Source organism: Phascolarctos cinereus, unplaced genomic scaffold (assembly GCF_003287225.1).
Source record: "Phascolarctos cinereus isolate Bilbo 61053 unplaced genomic scaffold, phaCin_HiC Scaffold_4;HRSCAF=312, whole genome shotgun sequence".
Lineage (NCBI taxonomy): Eukaryota > Metazoa > Chordata > Mammalia > Diprotodontia > Phascolarctidae > Phascolarctos > Phascolarctos cinereus.
The window spans coordinates 546,081,526-546,106,438 of NW_027555847.1; the positions used below are offsets into that span (position 1 = coordinate 546,081,526).

At 36.5% G+C, this 24,913-nt stretch overlaps 1 protein-coding gene and 1 pseudogene across 3 annotated transcripts in view; one reads left to right on the forward strand and one right to left on the reverse strand.

Moving 5' to 3' along the window:
- Positions 1–155: 155 nt before the first annotated feature.
- LOC110208773 (centrosomal protein of 97 kDa-like) lies at positions 156–14,433 on the reverse strand (annotated as a pseudogene).
- Positions 6,085–24,913, forward strand: part of LOC110208743 (glyoxylate/hydroxypyruvate reductase B-like) — a 32,652-nt gene continuing 13,823 nt past the window's right edge. For 2 of the 3 annotated variants that reach the window (XM_078153559.1, XM_020986892.2), the window contains exon 1: positions 6,085–6,191. The gene's annotated coding sequence lies outside the window, so the exon portion shown is untranslated. The remainder of the gene's footprint in view (positions 6,192–24,913) is intronic. The other variant, XM_020986890.2, reaches the window with a different exon arrangement.

Consider the following 24,913-nt stretch of genomic DNA (forward strand, 5'->3'; position numbering starts at 1 on the left):
TAATGACCACTTTATACAAGAAATAAAGACTTATTTTGATATAAGTCAGTAAAAAAGAAAACTACAGACTTCTTTTAGGAACATCTTTTTTAATATAACAAAGTATTTGAAGACATAAGGTTAACAAAATGTTATTAAATTGAGTCTTAGTTTGGGATTTACAATCCAGAAAATGAAAGAACAGAATTCTATATACATAGTAAATCAAGAAAAAACAAAGGCATGAAAACACAATCAAGATACACACATACACAAAAAAGAAATCAAATGCACAATTTTTAAAGTAGAAAGTCAAGTAGATTATATAGTTTTCCATGAAAACTACACAGCAATACCAGTGTGCAGAACCTGAAATTCAGGGTCACATGCTGGCTGAGGTGCTGGAAATTCTGCCTTCAGTTCATTCCTCTCAGGTGTCTGAATGATTTCATCTTGCAAGATGGTGGCTATGTCATGGTATATGTCTACAGCAGCAATGTTCGTTAATGAACTTGGGTTTTCCAGGGGCAGAGCTGTATGAAGTTTACTAGCTTCCCTTTCACTACTGATACTTATCATTTCAGTAGCATCACTAAGATGATGAACTGTCATTAAAAAATCTAATAAGAGATTACTATCTGGTTCATTGTTAGAGCTACCTTTACTCCATTTACTCTGCTCTTCATGAGTATCCTCTATATTTGGATCATTATAACATCTAACTGTTTCTATTAAATTATCTGCTGTAGAATTCTCATTTTCTCCTGTAGAATTTATCTCAAAATCATGAGAAACTTGCAAGTAATCTGTAAGGGAGGAATGAAAACCAGAATCTGGAGGGATTTTGGGTATCTGAAATAAACCAGTCAAAATAATCAGAAGAAGAGGGCTTTTGATTTAGTGTGAGGGGCAGCTAGGTGGTGTAGTGGATAGAGCACTGGCCCTGAAGTCAGGAGGACCTGAGTTCAAACCTTAGACCAAACACGTGATACTCACTAGCTGTGTAACCCTGGGCAAGTCACTTAACCCCAGTTGCCTAAAAATAATTAGAAAAAAATTTGATTTACTGTGGATAATAGAGAAGGCTTAAATGGCACAGTACTCGACACAGGAACATGATACTGCCAGACAGAATGTAGGTAGTGGTTCACTAAAAGTTGCCGGATTTGTAGGGATCTTATCTGAAAACCACAAGATAAGGTCTCATTATGAATGATGAACCATTTCATTATCTGTAAGACATTTTATAAATGAGTGATAACCTTAATATTTTATAAGTCTGTCTCTTTTGGACAATAATGATACTTTACAATGTAAGATGTTTCAGATAATCATGTAAGGTAAAAGAGGTTCTTTAAATAATTTAAATGCACTCCTCATTAAAAACAAAGATATTCCTAGTTCTTGCTCGGATGACTTTTACTTAGATTTTATTCTAATGAGATCTGATCTATATCTGTAAAACATAGGTTGTGATCCTTAGGACAGGCATAATGCAGGCAAAGACTTTCAGTGTTGTGTTCAAATCACATCAGTGAGCTGAAGATGAACCCTGAAGATATGTGCAAAGAAGTTCAAATGTGGCTGCTGATGTCATTTAGAAAGAAATTAAAGAACTTCCCTCTTTTGGCTGTTTCCCTTTATTCTTACATCTTTGGTTATCTGTTCCAAAGGAATTTGATAGCCTCCTTTTGTACAAGTTTCTGCATGTTTCTTTTTTCAATCTATAATAAAACAATATATTTCAATTAATGATGTAAATAAATCAGACTGTTCTAACCTGTATTTTTTTTTTTAGGTCCAGACCCGTGATTTCATTGGCATAAGGAACTCCTACCAAAGTGCATCAGCATCTGTTCTGCAATTTATAGTCTTGGAGAGGTCGAATTGCTGGAAGGGCTAAGAGGTAGGTGACTTGCCCAGAATCACATAGCTAGTATATATCATGACTCAAATGTGAATCCACATCTTTCTGACTTCAAAGCCAGCTCTGTCTCCACTAGGGGGTATGTTGCTCCCTGTATTCAATGCTACTATTTATTGCAAAATGAATTTGCTCAAGTCTAATAATTTTGCTTTTCCATTTTATAATACGATTACTTAAAGAATAAATGTTAAATGAAACTTCAGTAACAAAATAAACTGAGATGTTTGAATCAATAGCAGCCACCTGGATAAACACTACAGGCTAAAATCTATTTTTATATAGGAATGGCAATGTCAACAGGAATGTCAGTCATAGAACCACAGAACAAGGTTTAAGATGGCTCTTTGTATTTTTGGAAAGTAGACTGTAAGGGATACAATCAATTATATATTTCTCTGATATTTTCAGGCTCAGGTGGATTCTGTGCATCCTATTTTCAAAACTGAAAAAAGTGATAATGTATATAACTCATCCTCTTAAGTTTAATAAAAAAAACACAAACTATGCATTTTCTCAGTTGAGAATTAAATAAAGTTAATGGTCAACAAATAATGGAAATGTAACACAAATTATAATTTCACCTGCCCATATCCAGTTAATTTTCATGTATTTCACTGTTATATTAATATGGGAAACACATGATTTTACAACATGCTAGATGGATAGAAATGAAAGTTGATAATTTTAAATAAATTCTTTCATTACTCTTCAACTTAGCTTGTAAAAAAATGCTACTATTTGATAAAGTGAATTTATATCTTGGGCCATAGAACTTAATAAAGGTTGACTCCAAACTAATTTCTAGCTATATTTAGCATCTAGAAAAGTCTAACATTTTGCCATTTTTGGATATCCTTTCCACATTATCTGACTCTGTTACTTAATAGTTCTCTTTAAATTTTTTTATTCCCTTTATTTCTACCCAGATTATTTCTTTCAGTTATTTACTCATTTCCTAATTTTCCACATCTGAAAACAAATAGAAGCTCCCTAAAAGGCCTATGGAGAACTTTCTATCATCCAAGATGTACAGTGTCCTGAATTATGGCTATAAGGATTCAGTTCCCAAACTAATGGAAAGACATGAGGCAAGACTTCTGATCTACCTCTGTATTTCATCAGTTAAGCAGACAATGTGCTCTTGCATTCTACTCAGCAGAATTTCAAATTGTGCTTCTTTAGCATGAGGGATAAGATTTCTTGTAAAGAATCCCCTCCAGCAGGCTTGAAGTTTGGTGGCTGCTTCATTCATTTTCTGAAGAGAACTCTCTTGGTCCAAAGCCATAGCTAGCTCAGATAAAATTCTGCAGGAGGATTTTTCTGAAATGGTTTGTAGATATCATTTCATTATTACTCATTTCTGTATTGGACATACTATATCCTTCTGTTTTTAAAGAGGAAGTATCATAGTAGTAGCTAATGCTATTTTTTGAACCATAACTAGATATTGTTAGGTCAGGCAAGACAATACTCTTTATTTTCTTCTGGATTGACCTTACTTTTCTGTGCTTCAACTGAAGTCTCTTCTGCAGGCCATAAAGTCTCTTGTTCATCATTATCCACAGCATGTCTTTTCTCTTCATTCACAAATTCAATCATAGCACCATCATCAAGTCAACACCATATGGTATCAGTTCAATGGTAGGAGATACTGGAGAAAGCCCTGAGACAATGGGCATAAAAATAAACTCTGCGGATAGAAGACTACAGTTCAGTTTATCTTCATCTGTCTGTTTATCTTCCAAGAATAACTCATCATAAGACTACTTTTCAGTTGGTACCGAGCCAAGAAAGTATTCTTAACAATATATGAATGATAAGTATTGATGCTTTCTCAAACCCAATAATTTATTTGAATGTCAGGTGCTAGAAAACAGAAGGTTCCACTAATCATTTATCTATCTATGCTGTCTTAAATCAAACTACCTGAAAATCAGTAGAAGGCAATGAACTGTCAAAATCATCTCCTTTAATATTCCACATAAGCCAATATATCACAGTTTAAAAACCATACCAATGGATAGTTTATAATAATTACAGCACTGGTCACAACATATGACTCTGAGGTATGTAATCTTGATTTCTGGTTCAGAAAAAAGGTTGATGCACTGCAGATACTTCATTTATAAAAGGAACCATCATTATATGTATCCCTCTCTCCATCTAAACAGGGGGGATTCTGTTAACTTGAGAAAAAAAAACAAAAAGAGCGACATGCATAAAAACAAATAGAGGTAATCAGCAAGACTGATTTTTTATTTATAGTATGTAGAATCATCCACTAGCTTTAGGGTCATATCCTTATGTATTGCATTTGACCTTTTAATGCATAATCCATCTAACCATTAAAATAAAATCACAGTAGTAGATTGAGATCTTACCACTCTCAACAAGTATATGAGGCTCTTGAGTTGAACTTAAGTTCTCAGGTTCAAGAAGTGACCCTAACTTTCTTGGTCTGGAGAAAGCGAAGACTTCTTCTTTTGAATTTTGGCACATCAACTGCCTCTGGTGGAACCTAAAATCCAATAATATCTGGATGTTGGTAGGTAGACATCCCTAAATTTTTTGCTAGCATCCCCCTCACCCTTTCAAAGCTCTGATAACTGATCTTAATGAAGCAAATAAAAGATGTCAGAGAAATAATTCATAAGAATGTACTTGTATACACATACATATTTAAGAAATTTTGTCCTGGAATACCTTGATCAATGAAACCAAAAGTAAACACTTATAAATATAGTATTTTGAGTATGCCTACATAATATATATATGTACATTATATATATATATACACATATATATATATATACACACACACATACACACACATATGTCTATACTTAGCAGATACTTTATATTTGTATGTAATATTTAATCTAACTCCACTATATTGTAAAAATTGCCTGCTTGGCTTTCCTTCCCATAAAAAAAGGGGGGGAGGGAACAGGATCCCATGGTTGCAAGAGGCGAAAATGAGAAGCTGCAGTTGTTCTGCATTGATTCTGCTCCTCCAAAGGGTTTCAAAAGAAAAACAGCTCTCAGCTCCTCTAAGTTCCTGAAAGCCTAGCAGAATTCCTTTTGGGATATATAATTTGCATATGAATTTTAATGATTACATTCTTTCTTAAGAAGAAAGGATACCTCAATTAAACGTATTCTTTGAAAATCCACCAGTTACTAATTTGGGCTCCCCTTTGCTTGCTCAGTGTCTTCTTCAGCCTAACATCTTCTGTGATTTGAAGGTCCACTGTAGAGGAAGGAGGGCAAGCAGTAGCCAAATACTGGATTAATTGAATAAGTTGGCCAGGCTGATATAAATGTCCTTTGCCTTCACTATAAAGCCATTTACCTTTTAAACTGAAGACATAATAATTAACCTTAAACAGCATCAATGGAGGAAAATATTATTGCTACCATTCTCTACCAGTTTCTCTTCCATTAATCAATCAATGAGCATTTATTAAGTACCTGCTTTCTAGGCACTGTGCTAGATATTGTGAGAATCATTTTCTTTGATAAGTTAGTCTTGATTATGGTTAGTTTGTTTTTAGCCGAAAAGATAAGAATGAATTTAGATAACTTTAGAATAAGATGTATAATCATTATGAAACTAGTTATACAATCAGTAGATTTATGTTAAATATTAAGTTCCTCATTTCTACAGTACTCAGCTTTTGCAAAACCAGCTCAACACAGTGCCTTCCTTGTTTCCCAAGTAAGCATTTGCCTTTTGTGTTCAGCTAAGTTAACACTCTAGACCACATTTAGTACAGTACCAGAACATTTCAGTTACAGCAGTATTTACTTGATGGACGGGCTGATTAAGGTAGTATTGTGACTGATTAGATGGATAGCCTGGGGACTGTCCCTACCTCCAAAATGCTCCATTACACTCCCAACATGCCCATACCTGAAATGTTGGCAATAGTGCCAAGCTATACTTAGCATGTTCCAGAATATACCTAACCTAACCACAAGTCAAGCGACCTGTCTCATTCAATCAAAATATGTTCAAAACAAGTTTCTCATGAATCTGGAATTCTCCAGTTCCTCTTTTACTACTATAAAAAGAAGCTCTGGAACTCCTCTGTTTGTCTCTGACTACTGAGGGTTTCACTGACTCCAATTATTGGCTGTGCTCAGCCAATTGATTGTGCTCAGACCTTTGCACCTTAGTCTCTATTCCAGATTTTACTTTTACAACACCAAGAGAAAAACAAAACACTACCTGTTCTTACCACTGCAGTATAGAATTAGAAGAGGCAAATATCCAGAACAAGAGGTAAGTCTATCTTGGGAGGCTTTGCTCTTTTTGGTGTTTTGTTCACTGGAGCAAATGTTAATTGGAAGGGGGACCAAGCACTTATTAAATGCTTACTAAGTGCCAAGGACTGTATTGAGAGCTTTATAAATATTATCTCACTTGAGCTTTACAACAGATAAGGTGCTATCATGATCCCCATTTACAGCTGAGGAAACTGAGGTAGATAGAAGTTATGTGACTGATGCATAGTCATACAGATAGCGAGATAGGCCTGATTTGAACTCAGGTCCTCCTGACTCCAGGCTCAGCATTCTACCCATAGTACCACCTGGCTTCCTAATAAGTTCATCATCAGCAATGAGTTTGCTATAGGTAGTTAAAATTTAAGAATTTAGTCTAAGATAATTTTTTACAAGATATATTCTATGAACTAAATAGGTTAATAGGATTTAGAGATGGAAGAGACCTTATGGAGCCCCTAAGAGGGGAAGTGTGATGAAGTTAGGAACTTGTCTGGTGATATCAGTAGTACAGGGAACTCCCAACAAAACAAAAAGGTGCATACAGGCACCTTCTCTGCAAGTTACAGACTTAGAGATGCCTACAGTACCAAGAGGCTGAGTGACTTCTCCAAGGACACACAGTTAGTATATGGCAGAGATAGAACTTGAACCCAGGTTTTCTTGGTCTTGAATTGGACTCTCTGTCCATGACATTAAAGTGCTCTTTTATGAAGGAAGGTGAGGAAATCTCCACTGCAGGTGGTATGTGAGAAAAATCCCAATTAGATATTAACTGTTTCAGTACATGACAAGATTTGGAGTAAGCACTGAATAACACTATCATACAACAAAAAAGTGTTGTCTCTGTGTCATTTTAGTTAAATCAACTCAACAGACATTTATTATGTGCTAGGCACTGTATTAAGTGCTGGAGACACAAAGTATGGCCAAGACAGCGCCTCCTCTAAAGGAGCTCATAATCTAATGAAGAGGACAATATGTAAACAGCTATATTTACATAATAAACTGAAGATGATCACAGAGGGAAGGTACTGTTAAGTGGAACCAAGTAAGACTTCTTAAAGACTCAGTTTTAATAAATTTACCACTTTCTAATGAATAGAGGCTGAGATGATATATCAACTTAGTATTGGGTCATATCACCGGTAAACATAACTTTTCAGATGAATCATACATTCAGCTTCTAGGCATTTAAGAACAAACAGCTTTTTCACTAATGCTTTATTACCTTGTGGAATAAACCAAAAAAGGCATAACTGCAAATTGTTAGGATATGGTATTTTAGGTGTTAATGTCATATTTCAAGTTAAGAATGGTTTTAATACTCATTTGTAGTTATTACACAGAAAATCATGGAGTAAAGAGGTCATACTCACCTTTATTTTTAAGAAATCATATATCCATCTAGGGCTTTGAGATTTAGGCACCAACTAACAACATATGGTCGCTAATTAAATCCTGGAACAGATGGCACAGTCATTACACAAAGATTGTTCATTATTGATAACTCTTCTATCCCAGAAAGGGATGACAAGAAAGAGATCAGTAATAAAAGATCTGTCTGTTGAACTAAAAAGACTCAGTGTCACACAATGGGTTTCAAGGTTTAATTATCTTCAGCATGTATGAGTGCAACAATTTCTCCCTGGTTCTGAAAATCAGCTCCTCTTCCATCTACCAAATTTAAACCAAAACAATATGATCATATGTCTACTCTACTTTGGATGAATCCTTGGAAAGTATTATCTCCCTTCCCCTTTCCTGTCAGAAGGGACGAATAAAGTTTAAAAAAATTTGTCTGGAAACCTAAGGATAAGTGGTTTATTCCTTTTAACTTCTCTTACCCATTCAGAAGCCAGATCTTACTTTAAAACAAAAAATAGTTTACCTTGAGATGATTTCCTGCCAAACTGAGCCATTCCAAGTAAACTGGCTTCTTTAGCCCCTCCACACAACCAATGCTGTTAAGAGGAAAATTTACCCCGATTGCTGAGTCAAGCTTGGCCACACCCATCATTCAAACTAACTGGTCGTTAGTTACTGATAACTAATGTTATTTTCAATGGCAAAATACTGAAATCACATATTTTTAAAAGAAACAAGGATTATATCAAGAATAATGTTAAAATGGTGCACCTATCTTTAAAATGAAACATACAAAATGATCATACCAGCATGGCCACTCATATCACATTGCCTTTCATTCTGTTTGTCTATTATTTATGTGTTGGTACATGAATTTTAATTTTATAGTCACACACTATATATTGTTCTGAATCTGCTTTCTTCTTTAAAAGTCTTTTTAAACTTTTCTAAATTTCTATTTTTATCATTTTAGTGGCATCAAAGGATTTGAACAAACAGTTCTCAAAAGAAACACTGCAAATTAATATAAATTATATGAAAACTCATTCAAAATTACCAATAAGGCAAATACAGATCAAAATAACTATGAGATTCTAAGTCTTTCTTACATTGACATGCAAGTTTGTTGAGCTATTCCTCAACTTTTGGACATTTAGGCTATTTTCTTTGTGATTATAAATAATACACACTTTCTATATAGCTATGTATATATATGTGTGCATATATGCATAATACTGCAAAATATGCCTTTTGATAGGTAAAACTTTTCATATGTATTCTCCACAATGAGATTTTAAATTAAAAATATATGATGATTTTTGTGATTCTTGCTGCTGATTGCCAATGTGCTCTCAAGGATTGTAGCAATTTGTAATTCCACCAGCAATATATAAGTGTACCAATTTTTCCATATGCCAATCCAAACTGTTTTTATTATTTTTAATAATTCTTGTCAATCTGAGCAATATAAAATGGTACCAAAACATGTTTTCAATTATTAGTGAGGTTGAACTCAACTCTCATTTTACAGTCCAAATATAGTACTTCTTTTCTTTTTTGTTGTTGTCCTTTTTCCCTTGTATCATTCATTTGGTTTTAATCTTCCTCTTCCCTCTCCCTACTTGATCCCTAACTGAATCCTTCCTCAAAGTCTATACAGTTATTCCTTCTGCATTGCAACTTTCCCCATCATAGTTTTGATCTATGGTGTCTGCATAAGAAATTAAATGAGAATTTTTTGGGAGTTTTGTGGAAGCTACAGATGAGCAAAGGCTAGCAGATGACACAGAGTCTATGACCAAATACTTAACACAAATTTTATAATAAATACTGTAAACATCCCATAAAAGGAAAAGAAAAAAGTCAGAGTTCTTCTCTGGTACAAAGGGAAGCCAAAAGATAATAGGTACGCCACACCCCTAAACCTGTGATGTGGAAAGGATGACTGTATTGCATTCCACATCCTTAGGACCCAACCTTTCTCTTAAAAGGAAGGCAAGTACATTTCATCATCTGCTTGACAAGGCCATGATTAGTTACTAACAGTTACTCAGAGTTCAGGTTCCTTTCATTTCCTTTTTGTTCAAATTATCGTAGTTGTCATTGTGTCTTTGCTTTGTATCACTTCATACAATTTGTTCTAATATTTCTCTGATTTCCTCTGATTAATTCTTTTACAATAATAGTATATGATATTCATATAGGGAGGAACCAGTTATTTCATTGCTATATAGAATTCTTAAGTAAGGAAACACTTTATGCCAATGCAGGTCAGCAACTTTTCTGAAAATTATGGTCTTGCCCTAGATAGTCATCTTGAGCACTGAGAGATTAAGTGACTTGCTTGGGGAAATAGCCAGAATGTTTCAGAAGTGGGACTCGGACCCAGGTTTTCCCAACTTCAAGACTCACTCTCTATCCACTACATCATGCTGCTTCTCAATACATTCATATACCACAGTTGTTGTTTTTTGTCATTCTCAAATTGATGAATATCCATTTTGTTTCCATTTTTACTACCACAAAATGTTACTGTGAATGTTTTGTTACAAATAGGTTGGTTGTTGTCCTTCGTTCTTGAAGAGGACCAGAATGACATCACTGTGCTAGAATTAAATTTCTGTGGGTCCGACTGTGGCTGATCAGACCAGTATGAGCTTGTAGTGTTCTACCACAGGTTGGGCACAAATAGTCCATGTGAACATTTGGAGTAGATTCTTTAAATTTGTGCATCTTGCATTTCTTTTCAGCTATTTCAATTCTGCTTTGCTCTTAGAGCACAATATCTTGTCAGATGTGGGCACTCTATGCTGAGTGGTCCTGTGCCAGTGTCTCCCAAGTCACACAATCAATTCCAAAGTTCTTAAGAGAGGCCTTGAGAGGGTCCTTGTATCATTCTTCTGACCATTATGTGAAAACTTGCACTATGTGAGTTCTCCATAAAATAGTCTTTTTGGGAAGCGTAGGTTTTGTATTCGAACAATGGGGCCAGCCCATCAGAGCTGTGCTCTCTAAAGCAGAGTTTGAATGCCTGGCAATTTAGTTCGATAATGTCTAGTATCTTATCCTGCCAGGTGATCTGCAGAATCTTCTTGAGACAATTAAGGGGCAGCTAGGTAGCACAGTGGACAGAGCACCGGCCCTGAAGGCAGGAGAACCTGAGTTCAAATTTGGCCTCAGACCAAACACTTGACACTTACTAGCTGTGTGACCCTAGGCAAGTCACTTAACCCCAATTGCCTAAAAAAAAAAAATTCAAATGGAAGCAATTCAGTTTCCTGGCATGGTACTGGTATACTGTCCAGGTTTCACAGGCATACAACAATGAGGTTAACACAACAGCTCTGTAGACCTTCAGTTTGGTAGTCAGTCTAATACTTCTCTCCCACACTTTCCTTTGGAGCCTCTCAAACACTGAGCTAGCCCTGGCAATACATGCATCAACCTCATTATCAGTGTGTACATCTCCACTACCAAGGTAAATGAACTTATCCATAGCATTCAAAACTTCTCCATTTGTTACAACCGATGGTTCCACGTATGGATGGTGTAGTGGTGACTGATGGAGCACCTGTGTTTTCTTGGTGTTAATTGTTAAGCTAAAATTAGTACAAGCAGCAAAGAATCAATTCATACTTTGTTGCACCTCAGCTTCAGAGGCTGCATTGAATGCACAATCATCTACAAACAGAAAATCATGGTGTACCAACCAGTGTACCAACACTCCCTCTTCTTTGGTCTTGGCTTATAGCCTTTTCAAGTTGAAGAATTTACCATCAGTGTATTCATCCTTGTTGAAAGCATTTTACAACATGGCTGAAAACATCATGCTAAAAAAGCATGGGAGCAAGCACAAAGCCTTGTTTCACTCCATTGGTGACTGGGAAAGCATGAGAACTTTGTGCATTTTTCAGAATCCAGGCAAGCATGCTGTCATTAAATTGACATACAGAACTGATGAACTTCTCTGGGCAACCAAATTTTGACATAATTTTCCAAAAGCCCTCATGATTGACGGTATCAAAGGCCTTGGTTAGATCAACAAACATTGTATAGAGACTTCTGTTCCACTCTTGTCATTTCTCCTGGAGTTGTCAGGCAGCAAAGAATGTATTGACTGTTCCTTGGCCCTTTCTGAAGCCACACTGGCTCTCGGGCAGATGACTATCTTCCAGGTGAAGGATCAACCTATTAAGAAGGAATCTTGCCAGCAGTGACTAAGAGAGAGACCTCCTCTGTGACTGTCACAGCACAATCTATTTCTTTTACCTTTATAGAGATGGAAAATGGAGGCATTCTTGAACTCCTGGGGGATAACCTCCTCTTGCCATATAACCTGGAAAATTTCAGTCAGCTTCTGTATGAGCAATGGACCCTCTACTTTGTAAATCTCAGCTGGAACAGAATCAGCACCTGGTGCTTTGCCACATTAAAGGAGCCTAATGGCATTCAAAACCTCTTCTTCAGTTGGAACTTCAGCTAGGCAGGGACTGACTTCAATCTGAGGTAAATGGTGAATGGCCTCAGCACTGACTGATGACAGTCTGTTAAGAACACTATGCAAGTGTTCAGTCCTTATCACTAATCAAAGTAGCTCCATCAACACTAAGTAGTTGAGATGCACCATAGGTCTTTGACCCTAAATAGCTTTCAGGGCATCATAAAAGCACTTTGGATTGTTACTATTAGCATAAAGCTGAATTTCATCTGCATTCTTACTGAGCCAAGAATCCTGCATCTCTCCAAGTTTTGCTTGTACTTTACTTCTGATGGAATTAAATGCTGCCTTCTTAGAGATGGATGAGCTATACTGCTGGTACATATAGGTAGGGCTGGAGTCAGCTCTAGCTAGCTTGTGGGAGTTGACTTAAAATTTCAGTGTAAGCCTTTGCATCTTGGAAATCAGCAAATGCTACAAATTAGGGGTTGATTAATTGTTTGTTGATTGCATATACTTAAGAAGATTAGATAAAATGTTAATAATGCAGATTAAACTTAAAAGTGTACTGTGTACATTTTTTTTTATTGGAGAGTCAGTTGTTTAACATTTACCAACACATTTCTGCATTTAGGATTTTTCTTTCTATTATTGACCTTGTTGAGATGTATGGCTAGATGGTTCAAAGGATATGAAGTTTTATTATTTTTTTTCAGATAATTCCAAATTGTTTTCCAGAAACGATCAGTGCAATTCATAAGTCTGATGGAAATGTATTAGTGTGCCTGTATTCCCATAGGCCCTAAAACACTGACTGTTTCCATTTTTTATTATCTTGCAACAATTTGTTGGATATAAAGTTAAAAACTTCATAGTTGTTTTGCGTTTCTTTCATTATTAGTGATTTTGACTCATCTTTCTTATGGTTGTTAATAGTTTATAAATATTCTTTTGAGAAGTGTTCATTTCTTTGACAATTTAACCTTTGGGAAGTGGCCCTTAGTCTAATATATTTATGTCAATTTTTATATATATCTTGAATATTAAAATATTTAATGTAAAGATTTTCTCATTACGAAAATTTTCTCTTATACTGATTTTGTTCAATGTAAAATTTTTTCAATTTTATGTAATGAAAATAATTAATTTTACCTTTTATAATCATCTTTATGAGCTCTTGCTTGGTAAAACATTATCAAACAGTTAAAGTTGTAAAATACCGCTTCCTATTTTTGTTGTTGTTGGGTTTTGGTGTCATGATTTCATATTTAGGTCAAGTAGCCATTTGGAATTTACTTTCTTTAAAAAATACTTGCCTTGCCTTAAGATGGTAGTTTCAACCTATTTTCTGCAAACTACTTTCCAGTTTTCCTAGCATAGGAAGTACACCTGAGTTTGCTGAACCATTGAGTGTTATCACAATGTTTATTTTCTATTTCTCAGCAAAGGAAAGCAAAGATACAACAGCCACATGACCAGAACAACTTTATGACTCAATCACAGAGGCAGAGCCATAATAATTTTGATCACAGAGGAGGAATTTATTTCTCATTATGAGAAGGGAAAAATATCTTGAGATTTTAATAAAAATATTTTCATATCAGCCTTTCTATTTTAGTAATATAAATATAGTACAAGATTATCAATATAATAAACTAGTTTTACCCTTGGCCATCTAAAAGCAATTATTTACAACTTTATATAGGCTTTAAAAAATAAATAAACTACTAAATAATAATTTCTCTGAGTTTCACACAATACCTGCAATAATCTTCTGAATTTCTCAAGTTTTCCAATTTAATAATTTGATTTTTATCAAGAATTAAAATAAGGATATCAACTTTACAAGGCAAATTTGGATCCAATTTCTGTATTCCTTGATCTTGGAAAAAAGAGAAGAGGAAAGTATTATAAAGGAGAAGTAAAATAAATACAAAAGATTTTACATGGAGATATAACTGTAGTTAGAATGAAAAAGCAAAAGGAAAAACACTGAAGATTTGAAATTTTAACTAATTAGTCTTATAAATATTTTCTCTAAATTGTCCAATTTTTCTATCATATATGATTTTTTTAAAAAAAAATCAAGTGTTCCAAATTTGGCAACCTCCAACACTCATTTTGTTAAGCAGACAAAATTGTTAAGAGGAAAAAAGAATAGTAAGAAAATCTGAGATCTAGTTCTAGCTCTTCCATTAACTCTGATGTATGACTTTGTACAAGTTGTCTCTAGGCCTCAGTTTTCACATCTGTAAAAGGAGAGGGTTGGATTAGATTAGAGGTTCTTAACCTAGGGTCTATGAACTTAAAAAAAATTCTGATAACTGTATTTCAATATAAGTAACTTCCTTTGTAATCATATACATTTTATTTTATGCATTTAAAAACATGCTTTTGAGAAGGGCTCACCATCGGCTTCGCCAAAGGAGCTCATTACTTACAAAAGGTTAAGAACCCATGGATTTGATGATTTCTGAGCTCCTTCTCTAGCTCTAAAGTTCTATTATACAATAAATGCTATTTTAAAATATTGTTTGTGGTTTTGCAAAATAAGTATGCAAGGAAAAACTAGAATCAGGATTATCTTGGTAGACGAACAGTTCCCCAAAATCCTATACTGTGCTGTGATGCCTCATTACGGCATCCCTGACTTAGTGTTCTTGAAGATTATGCCAGCAGAGGGCAAACTTAAGCAGGCTCTACCATCCTCAAAGGCTTCCAGTACAGACCTGGAAACAAACCGTGTCTGCTTTATGAGGCTCAACCTAGCTGAGTACTGGAATAAGCTAGACACTTGGTGATGAATTCTTTGGCCATGGCCACCTATGATACATCAAAATACAGAGTTTTACCATATTCTAAGGATGCTGAACTTAAATAAATCAATTGCCACAGCGAGGAATACAAGACAGCCTAGCTAAACACAAAGAAATTGCTTCAGTCAGCACTTTTATCTCTCTGACAAGTAGAGAGCTATAGCAGCCAAAGTCAGTATTGGTTCAGAATATAAGCTCATCTGTTAAATCTTATAGAGGAAGATGGAAAATTATGAGCAGTATTACCCAATAAAATAGCAAGAAGCCAGTCCCAGCCCCTCATTTTAGATATTAAGAAAATAAGTCCTAAAGAAGTTAAATGACTTATGTCATGTCACACACTGAATGGCAGGCTTGAGGGTTGGAATCCAGGTTTCTGATTCCATATTTGATCATTAGGTTTATTTTTATTAAGTAAGTTAATTTTATTATGTACACACACATACTTAAGGGTAGTTATTAAATGAGGCTCAAAAAATTCTGATAAAGTACATAAAAATATGTGAAAATGTGGACTTTTCACCACTTGGATTTACTTCACATGCCACATGGCAGACTACTTATTGGACACTTTTCTGAGACAAAGTTAGAATTCCATAGATTCATAGCATTGTGGAGAGGGCATCTGATTCACCTTTTATGTATACCTGTACTGACATGATTCAAGTCCTATAGAAGATTTATATGATGCTAGTAAATAATGTCTGCCATTACAGAGACTGCTTCCTAACTGATACAAGCTCTGAGAAACCAATAACATGATACTGTGCTTTGTAAATAAAGATGTACTGATCCATCAATTCATTCAATAACCATTTATTAAGGGACTACTATGTATAAAGTATACTAGATTTGGGAGGAAGATACAAAGGTAATTAAAACAAGATACCTGGTATTCCTGAACTTAAAATCTAGCACAATAACAAATATGCAGTATTATGCAACAATTATGATACAGAATACTATGTAATTAAAGCATAAGAAAATTATAAAGTGCTATTGAAATTTGGAGGCAAGAAAACATTCCCAACTTGAGGGAGAAGCAGGAGATCAGTGAATGCTTAACTGAAGAGGTAACATTTGTGGTGGGCCTCAAATAAGTCACAAAATTTCAAAAGGTGGAGATTTGGAGTTAAGAGAAAGGGCATTCCAGGATTAGGGAACTAGACTAGCAAAGATAAGCAGTGGAAGAAATGCTAAATATATACAAAGAGTAGCTAGTAGTGGTTTAGCAAGGTCATAGCACACATGGAGGAGCATAACATGAGACAAGGCTGAAAAGGCACCAGTCTGTCAAAAGTTAAGAAGTTTAAGTTTTATTCCATAGGAGGGCCATGAGCAGGTGTATGGATAAAAAAGATTAATCTCTCAGTAGTGTCAAGGGTAGACTGGAAGGGCAGAGAGACAAGGGATGTGGAGATCAGAGTTAGGAGATTGTTGTAGTAGCTCATGTAAGGAGTAATGGAGTTCTGTGAGAAAAGAAAGAAGAGGACACCACCTGTAAGACACATACTGAGTTTCTAAAGTATTATAATTGTCTTATTACAATCAATTATTACTATCCTGTCTTGGTTCTTCCTTTATAACCATTTATCCTTATTTTCGTGGTTGACAAGGGCTGGGAAAACCAACAATTTTAGTTGGAAGAGACCACAGCAACCATTTCATCCACCCCACATGGCCCATCAAAGTCCTTACTATAACAACGTGATACAGATAAGTGGTCATCCAGTCTCTGTTTAGCAACCTTCAATAAGGAGAAACTCACTAACTCCCAAGCAGCCCATCTATTTCTGAATGTCTCATTATTAGGAAACTTTTCCTTGTAGCAAGACAAAATTTGCTTTTTTCTAACCTCTATTTATTGCTCCTGGTTCTTCACTCTGAGGTCAAACAAAACAAGCCTAATGTCTTGTCCATATGATAGCCTTTCAAGTACTTGAAGACAACAATCATGCCCACCCTTAGCCATGTCCCTATTCCCTAGCCTTTTTTTCCTCCAGGCTAAATGTCCTCCCCCAACGCCTCCACCCCTTCAGTCAATCAATGCTTATGACATTCACTTGAGGCTCTTCCTCAACCAAGTTACTCTTTTGGATGCTCTCCAGCTTACTGACTGTGACACCTAGAAGGAACAAAATATTCCAGAAGTGGTCTGGCCAGGGCAAAGTGCAGCAGGGCTTTCATCTCCCTATTCCTAAAAGTTAATCTTTCTTAATTTAATCCAAGATTTTTTTTTAGGATGCCATGGCACACTGATTCATATTGTTTTGCAATCCACCAAAACCAAGATTTTCAGATAAACATCTGCCTAACCATATTTCATGTATTATTGAATTTGATTTCTTCTCACTGCATTGATCAGAATTTTAAAGTCTTTCAAAGTTGATTTTCTTTATAATATTATTATCATATAGATTGCATTAATTATCCTGTTCACTTTTCATCAGTTCCTGTGGGTCTTCCTAGGTTTCTCTGACACTCTCCATTTCATACTTTCTTGTAGTGCAGTATTATTCCATTATATTCACATACCATTTGTTTAGCCATTCACTAGAGGTGGGAACCCCCATAGTTTCCAGTTCTCTGCCACCACAAAAAAGAATTTTAAACATTTTTATATATGTATATAAGCCTGACTATGTGAATATATTACTTATAGGACACTTGGATTCACTTAATATGACACATGCTTGAATATATGGGGTGTAGACGGAAGGGAGTACTTGCAGTTTCCCCAATTTCCTAGCTCCAAGAGAATCGACAGAATTAGGCATATGCGTCCAGATAAGGTGTCCATCTCTATGCTGTGGAAGGTATACCTAGGTCCATGGCCTCAAACCACTTGTCTGAGAGTCTGTGAGGTCAGGCTGAGTGCAAAACAGCATTATAACTGTCTGACCTAATGGGATCTGAAAGGTCAGGCCCCAAAAGCAGCTTCAAGCATTCCTAGGGGAGAGCAACCCCAACTGCAGGATGAGAAAGACACAGGGAGAGAGGGGAGGCTTACATACCTTCCAGTCTTGGTTGGAGAAGAGTTATAACAACACAGGGCCCAGAGACCCTGAAACTGGGGCACAGGGACCCTCAAAGAAAGTCAGGTGTGGAGGCCCACTTACCTGCCTCCCCCAACATCCCACAGGGGATGTGATATTTATATAGATGATATTTGTAACTCATGAGGCCTTTGTCAGGATTAGGGTAGTTGGAGGGGAAAAAATTATATGTAGATAGAGAGATAGGGAGATAGATAGATAGATAGATAGATAGATAGATAGATAGATAGATAGATGATAGATAAATAGATAGATAGATAGATAGATAGATAGATAGATAGATAGATAGATAGATAAATAGATAGATAGATGGCACAAGGTGAGTTGAAAATGAAGGGGTGATATCTGAAGAATAAATTAAGGGATGAAAGAGGATTATACTGGGAGAAGGAGAAAGGGTGAGGTAGAATGGGATAAATTATCTCATATAAAAAAGACAAGAAAAGGCTTTTACAGTGGAGGGGAAATGGGGGAAGGTGAGAGGGAATGAGGAAATCTTATTCTCATTGGATTTGGCTTAAGGAAGGAATAACATACACACTCACTTGGGTATGGAAATCTATCTTACCCTACAGGAAAATAGTGGGGAAGGGAATAAGAGAGTGGGGGGTGATATAGGGGAGGATAGGTTGGGGGAGGGGGTAATCAGAAGCAAAAACCTTTGAGGAGGGACAGGGTCAAAGGAGAGAATAGAATAAATGGGGGGTGGGATAGGATGAAGGGAAATACAGTTAGTGTTTCACAACATGACTACTATGGAAGTGTTTTGCATGACTACACATGTATAACCTGTATCAAATTGCTTGCCTTCTCAATGAAGGTGGGTGGGGAGGGAGGGAAGAAGAGAGAAAATTTGGAACCCAAGTTTTAAAAACAAATGTTAAAAATTTTTTTCACATGCAACTGGGAAATAAGATATATAGGCAATGGTGTATAGAAATCTATCCTGTCCTACAGGAAAATAGAAGGGGAAGGGGATAAGAGAAGGTGGGGAGTGGAGATAGAAGGGAGGGCAGATTAGGGGAAGGGGTTTTCAAAATGCACGACGTCCTGGGGTGGGGGGAGGGACAAGATGAGGAGAAAATTTGGAACTCAAAATCTTGTGGAAGTGAATGTTGAAAACTAAAAATAAATAAATTTATTTATTTTTAAAAAATAATGAAGAGTGAAATGAACAGAACCAAGAGAATGTTGTATGCAGTAACAGCAATATTGTTTTAACAACGACTTTGAGAAAATAAGTCATATTGACTATTATAAATACCCAAATTAACTACAAAGGACATATGAAGGGAGGCACTCTGCACCCAGGAAAAGCCCCTTAGCATTGTGGCCATTCATTGTGTTGATCGGAGTTCTTTTTCAAAGTTATTTCTCTTTATAATATTGTTGTTATTGTGTAATTGCTCTGTTGGTTCTGTTCACTTCATTCTGCATCAATTCATACAAGTATTCCCAGTTTTTTTCTGAAAAAATTTCTATTAAATTCATATGCCATAATTTATTTAACCATTACAATTGATAGGTACCCCTCCTAGTTTCTACATAGTTACTTGTCAGCACAAAAAAAAAGTTTACTGCCAATAAAAAAAAATAAAAAGAATGTCTGCCCTAGTTGAAAATTAATGACAAAGACTAACCCACAGAATGTGACCTTTGTAAAAATCCAGAGAAATTGCTCTGTGGTCACCCATGCATTCCACCTTCACTGAGACAGTTTCACAGGTACAGACCTCATTCTTGAAAATGAGAGAGCTAGAGAAAGCAAGGATTGTAAAGAAATCCCATTAGCTTCCTCACCTAATAGACTTGTTAACAAAAAAAATCATAAATCTTAGCCTTAGGTTGACTTGGAGTTTCATCTGCTGGTCTCTAGGCAGGGACTGAACTTTGTACTCATTCCATAAGTATTTATTAAGCCCTGCTATGTGCCATGCATGATACTAGACAACTGGAAAACAAATAGTAAATAGTTGGGATTTGCACAAAGTTGGTCTTTAATAAATGCATATTGAATAAAAGAAGGAAGCCTCAAGCGGATTAGTAACAAAAGTCCTAAATAGGGGAAAATATGAAGACAGTTTGCTGGACTACCATGTATGACTGCATTTGGACCATATATTTAGTCTTTCCAACTATAGTGTGATTGTTTTTTGTCTGTAGTGTTTGCCGAATTGCTTTTAGCAAACATTTATTAAGGATTTGCTATGTTCAAAACAATGCTGTGTGCCAGGAATCCAAAGGCAAAAAGTGAACAGGCACTTGAACATACATTCTAAGGGAAGAGACAATATACATATAAAAATACATACATGCATACACACATATATGTCTATTTATATGTGTATGCATGTAGATATTAATTATGTATATATGTGTGTATGTTTATACACACACACACACATACACATAGACACACAATTAATAGAAGGTTTGGGGAAGGAGAACACTAGCATCCAGAGCTATTATAGTAGATAAAGCTCAGAACTTAAATAAGGAAGTTGTTTTTTCCGTCATTTTTCAGTTGTGTCTGATTCTTCAGGACTCCATTTGGGATTTTCTTGGCAAAGATACTGGAATGATTCGTCATTTTCCTTCTCCAGCTCATTTTACAGATGAGGAAACTGAGACAAACAGGGTTAAGTGACTTGCCCAGGGTCACACAGCTAGTAAGGTCCTGAGGCCAGATTTGAACTCAGGAAGAAGAATCTTTCTGACTCCAAGCCCAGCAGTCCATCTACCGTGCTACCTAGCTGTCTTGTGCCTGGCACATAGTGGGTACTATATAAATGCTTCTCCCCTCTCCTCCATCCCCTTTCTGACTCTAAGGCTAGTTCTCTATCCAATAAGCCATGCTGTTTTTCTTTTTCCTTTTTTGAATCGGTCATATTTTCAAATGTTTGATTCTTTTAAAAAATTAATTTATTTTTAGTTTTCAACATTCACTTCCACAAGATTTTGAGTCAAAAATTTTCTCCCCATCTTGTCCCTCTCCCCACCCCAGGACATCATGCATTTTGAATACCCTTTCCCCTAATCTGCCCTCCCTTCTATCTCCACTCCCCACCTTCTCTTATCTCCTTCCCTTCTATTTTCCTATAGGGCAGGATAGATTTCTATACTCCTTTGCCTGCATATCTTATTTTCCAGTTGCATGTGAAAACAATTTTTAACATTTGTTTCTAAAACTTTGAGTTCCAAATTCTCTCCCTTCATCCCTCCCTACCCACCTTCATTGAGAAGGCAAGCAATTTGATACAGGTTATACATGTGTAGTCATGCAAAACACTTCCATAGTAGTCATGTTGTGACAGACTATATTTCCTTCCATCCCATCCTGCCCTCCCCCCATTTATTTTATTCTCTTCTTTGACCCTGTCCCTCCTCAAAAGTTTTTGCTTCTGATTATCCCCTCCCCCAACCTGTCCTCCCCTATATTATCTCCCACTTTCTTATCCCCTTCCCCACTATTTTCCTGTAGGGTAAGAAAGATTTCCATACCCAAGTGAGTACTTATGTTATTCCCCCCTTAAGCCAAATCCAATGAGAATAAGATTTCCTCATTCCCTCTCACCTCCCCCCTCTGCCCCTCCACTGTAGAAGCTTTTTCTTGCCTTTTTTATGTGAGATAATTTATCCCATTCTACCTCCCCTTTCCTCCTTCTCCTAGTATAATCCCCTCTCACTCCTTAATTTTATTTTTCAGAAATCATCCCTTCATATACAACTCCCCCTGTGCCCTCTGTCTATACGTATTCCCTCCAATTACCCTAGTTCTGAGAAAGGTCTCATGAGTTAACAATATTATCTTTCCATGTAGGAATGGAAACAGTTCAACTTTAATAAGTCTCTTGTGATTTCTTTTTTCCATTTACCTTTTCATGCTTTTCTTGAGTCTTATATCTGAAAGTCAAATTTTACATTCAGCTCTGGTCTTTTCATCAAGAATGCTTGAAAGTCCTCTATTTCACTGAATATCCATTTTTTCCCTGAAGATTACACTCAGTTTTGCTGAGTAGGTGATTCTTGGTTTTAATCCTAGTTCCTTTGACCTCCAGAATATCATATTCCAAGCCCTCCAGTTCCTTCATGTATCAGGTGCTAAATCTTGTGTTAGCCTGATTATGTTTCCACAATACTTGAATTGTTTCTTTCTGACTGCTTGTAATATTTTCTCTTTGACCTGGGAACTCTGGAATTTGGCTTTAATGTTCCTAGGAGTTTTCCTTTGGGGATCTCTTTCAGGAAGTGATTGGTGGATTCTTTCCATTTCTATTTTACCCTCTGGTTCTAGAATATCAGAGGACTTTCCTTGATAATTTCTTGAAAGATGATGTCTAAGCTCTTTTTTTGATCGTGGCTTTCAGGTGATCCAATAATTTTTAAATTCTGTCTCCTGGATCTATTTTCCAGGTCAGTTGTTTTTCCAGTGAGATATTTCACATTATCTTCTATTTTTTCATTCTTTTGGGTTTTTTTTAGAATTTCTTTATTTCTCATAGTCATTAGCTTCCATTTGCTCCATTCTAATTTTTAAGGAATTATTTTCTCCAGCGAGCTTCTAGACCTCCTTTTCCATTTGTCCAATTCAGCTTTTTAAGGCATTCTTTTCCTCATTGGCCTTTTGGACCTCTTTTGCCATTTTGATTAGTCTATTTTTTCAGGTGTTATTTTCTTCGGTATTTTTTTGGGTCTCCTTTAGCAAGCTGTGAAACGTTTTTCATGATTTTTTTTTTGCATCACTCTCATTTCTCTTCCCAGTTTTTCCTCTACTTCTCTTACTTGATTTTCAAAATCCTTTTTGAGCTCTTCCATGGCCTGAGACCAACTCACATTTTTCTTGGAGGCTTGGGATGTAGGAGCTTTGGCTTTGTTGTCTTCTGTTTGTATGTTTTGATCTTCTTTGTCACCAAAGTAAGATTCTATGAGTTTTTTTGCCTCTATTTGTTCATGTTCCCAGCCAATTATTTAACTTTTTAACTCTCTGTTAAGGTAGAGCTCTGCTTCCAGTGTGGGGAGTGTACTGTCCCAAGCTTTAGGAGTTTTGTACAACTGTTTTCAGAGATACTTCTAGGGACTTGTAAATTTTCAGTTCTTCCAAGGTGGTATAATCAAAAAAGAAGTGTTTTCTCCTTTCCTGGCCTATGCTCTGGTCTGTGAGTGACAACAAGCACTCTTTTTTGCCTTGGAACTGTGAGGAGGATTCCTACTCCACCACATCAGAGCTCCTCCTTGCCCCAGGGGCTGATACCTAGAACTGTGACCCAGATCCAAGCACAGGCAAAGCAAGAGAATCCTGCCTCAGTGCCAGCAAAGAGATCCCTGCAGTCCGCCTTTGATCAGCTACTTGATCTCTCCATCATCTGTGGGCCAAGAGCTCTGGAAGCAACTGCTGCCACTGTGGCTGCTGCCCTCAGGCTACACACTTTTCTCTCACCCAGGTCTGGCAGACCTTTCCCACTGATCTTCTAAGTTGTCATTGGCATTTGTGGGTTGAGTCTAGAAACCACCACAGCTCCCTGTGACTCAGTCCCCCAAGGCCTGCTCCAGGTTCACTGAGGCCTGTCTTTGCCTCTGTGGCCCACACTGAACTACACTCCTCTCCCAGACCAAGTTTTTATGTACCTAGTTCCCCCATTAGAATGGAAGTTCCTTAAGGGTATACACTGTTATTGCCTTTCTTTGGCTCCTTAGTGGTTCCCACAGGGTTTGACACATATCAAATGATTAATAAAGGCTTGTTAACTGTCTGACTATGCCCACTTTGCAACAAGACACAATTCCAGACTTGGATTTGGAAGAATGTAGCACCCCACCCCATCTCTAACCCTCCTACAGCCTCCGTTCATGATACAGAATATCCTTTAACCATTTTGGGGCACATAAGCAAAGGAATTTAATAAAGTAACATCAGTGAGCAAAGATGCAATAAAACATTTTCCTGATAAACCTGGGGCCTCCTCCTCTGTTAAATGCACACACACTATCAGTGGGAAGAGTATAGGTCATATGAGTAGAGGCACATCCCTAGAGAACACCTGGTCAGGGCAACAATGTTACTGGGGATTTGGTCTTTTTGAGATATTGCTCCTCTACATGCTGTCAAGCTTTGTCCCCTTGGGCATGTGATTGTGGAACTTCTGTTTCCTTTCAGTGTCGCTTAAAGTCATTGGCTATGATCTTGTCTCTTCTTCTTGAAAAGAGTAGGCTCTGCAAAAACATATGAATTTGTCCTTCCCTTGGACCCAGCCACTACATAGAAGCAAAGACCCAGATGCGTAAAAATATTTAAAGAAGCTCTATTTTGTGGAGGAAAAGAATTGGAAACTGAGGGGATGCCCACCAATCAGGAAATGGCTGAATAAGTTATGTTATATGGATATTATGGAATACTAAATGTGATGTAAGAAATGATGAAGGGGATCCATGATATGTGAGTTTTGAGGTAGCTGTTTTGGAGTTTTCTCAGAAATAGTACCAAGATTGATGTCATTTTCATTAATTTCATATTTTTTATCAGCTTGTTTAGACTATTTGGGTTGGAGTTACTATAACTTCAAGCAGTGTCTTCTCATCTCTATCTTAGAATCATAGAAGTTCATTTTTCTTAAAAAAGCAACAAAGTAAAGGTTTAGGGCTTTTTTATTTTAAGCATATGATTCAAGACATTTATTTCTCTGGCTTAGTAGTTAGTAATAAACAAATACGTTTCATTTGTGGAAAATGGTTGGGGATGTTGCTTTTGCATATCACTCAATCTGGGGGTGGACGCCCATGTGACAACATTGGAGTCAGTTTAAAATGGGAGGGAATGTGAGAAATAGCTAGTTCTCATTGCCACAAAAATGCATCTAGGGGCTAGGTGGAAGCTGAACAAAGGAAGCCATAAAGTAGAATTGGTGGGTGAATAGACCAAGTAGCAAAAACCGGTTCTGAGGTTAGGTGTAGATTAACATATCTACATCCCAAGCAGAAGGGTTGTGGGCATACCCAAATAAGGGCAGGGTCGCCAAATTGTGGGGAGTGGGAGATGTAAACAGGG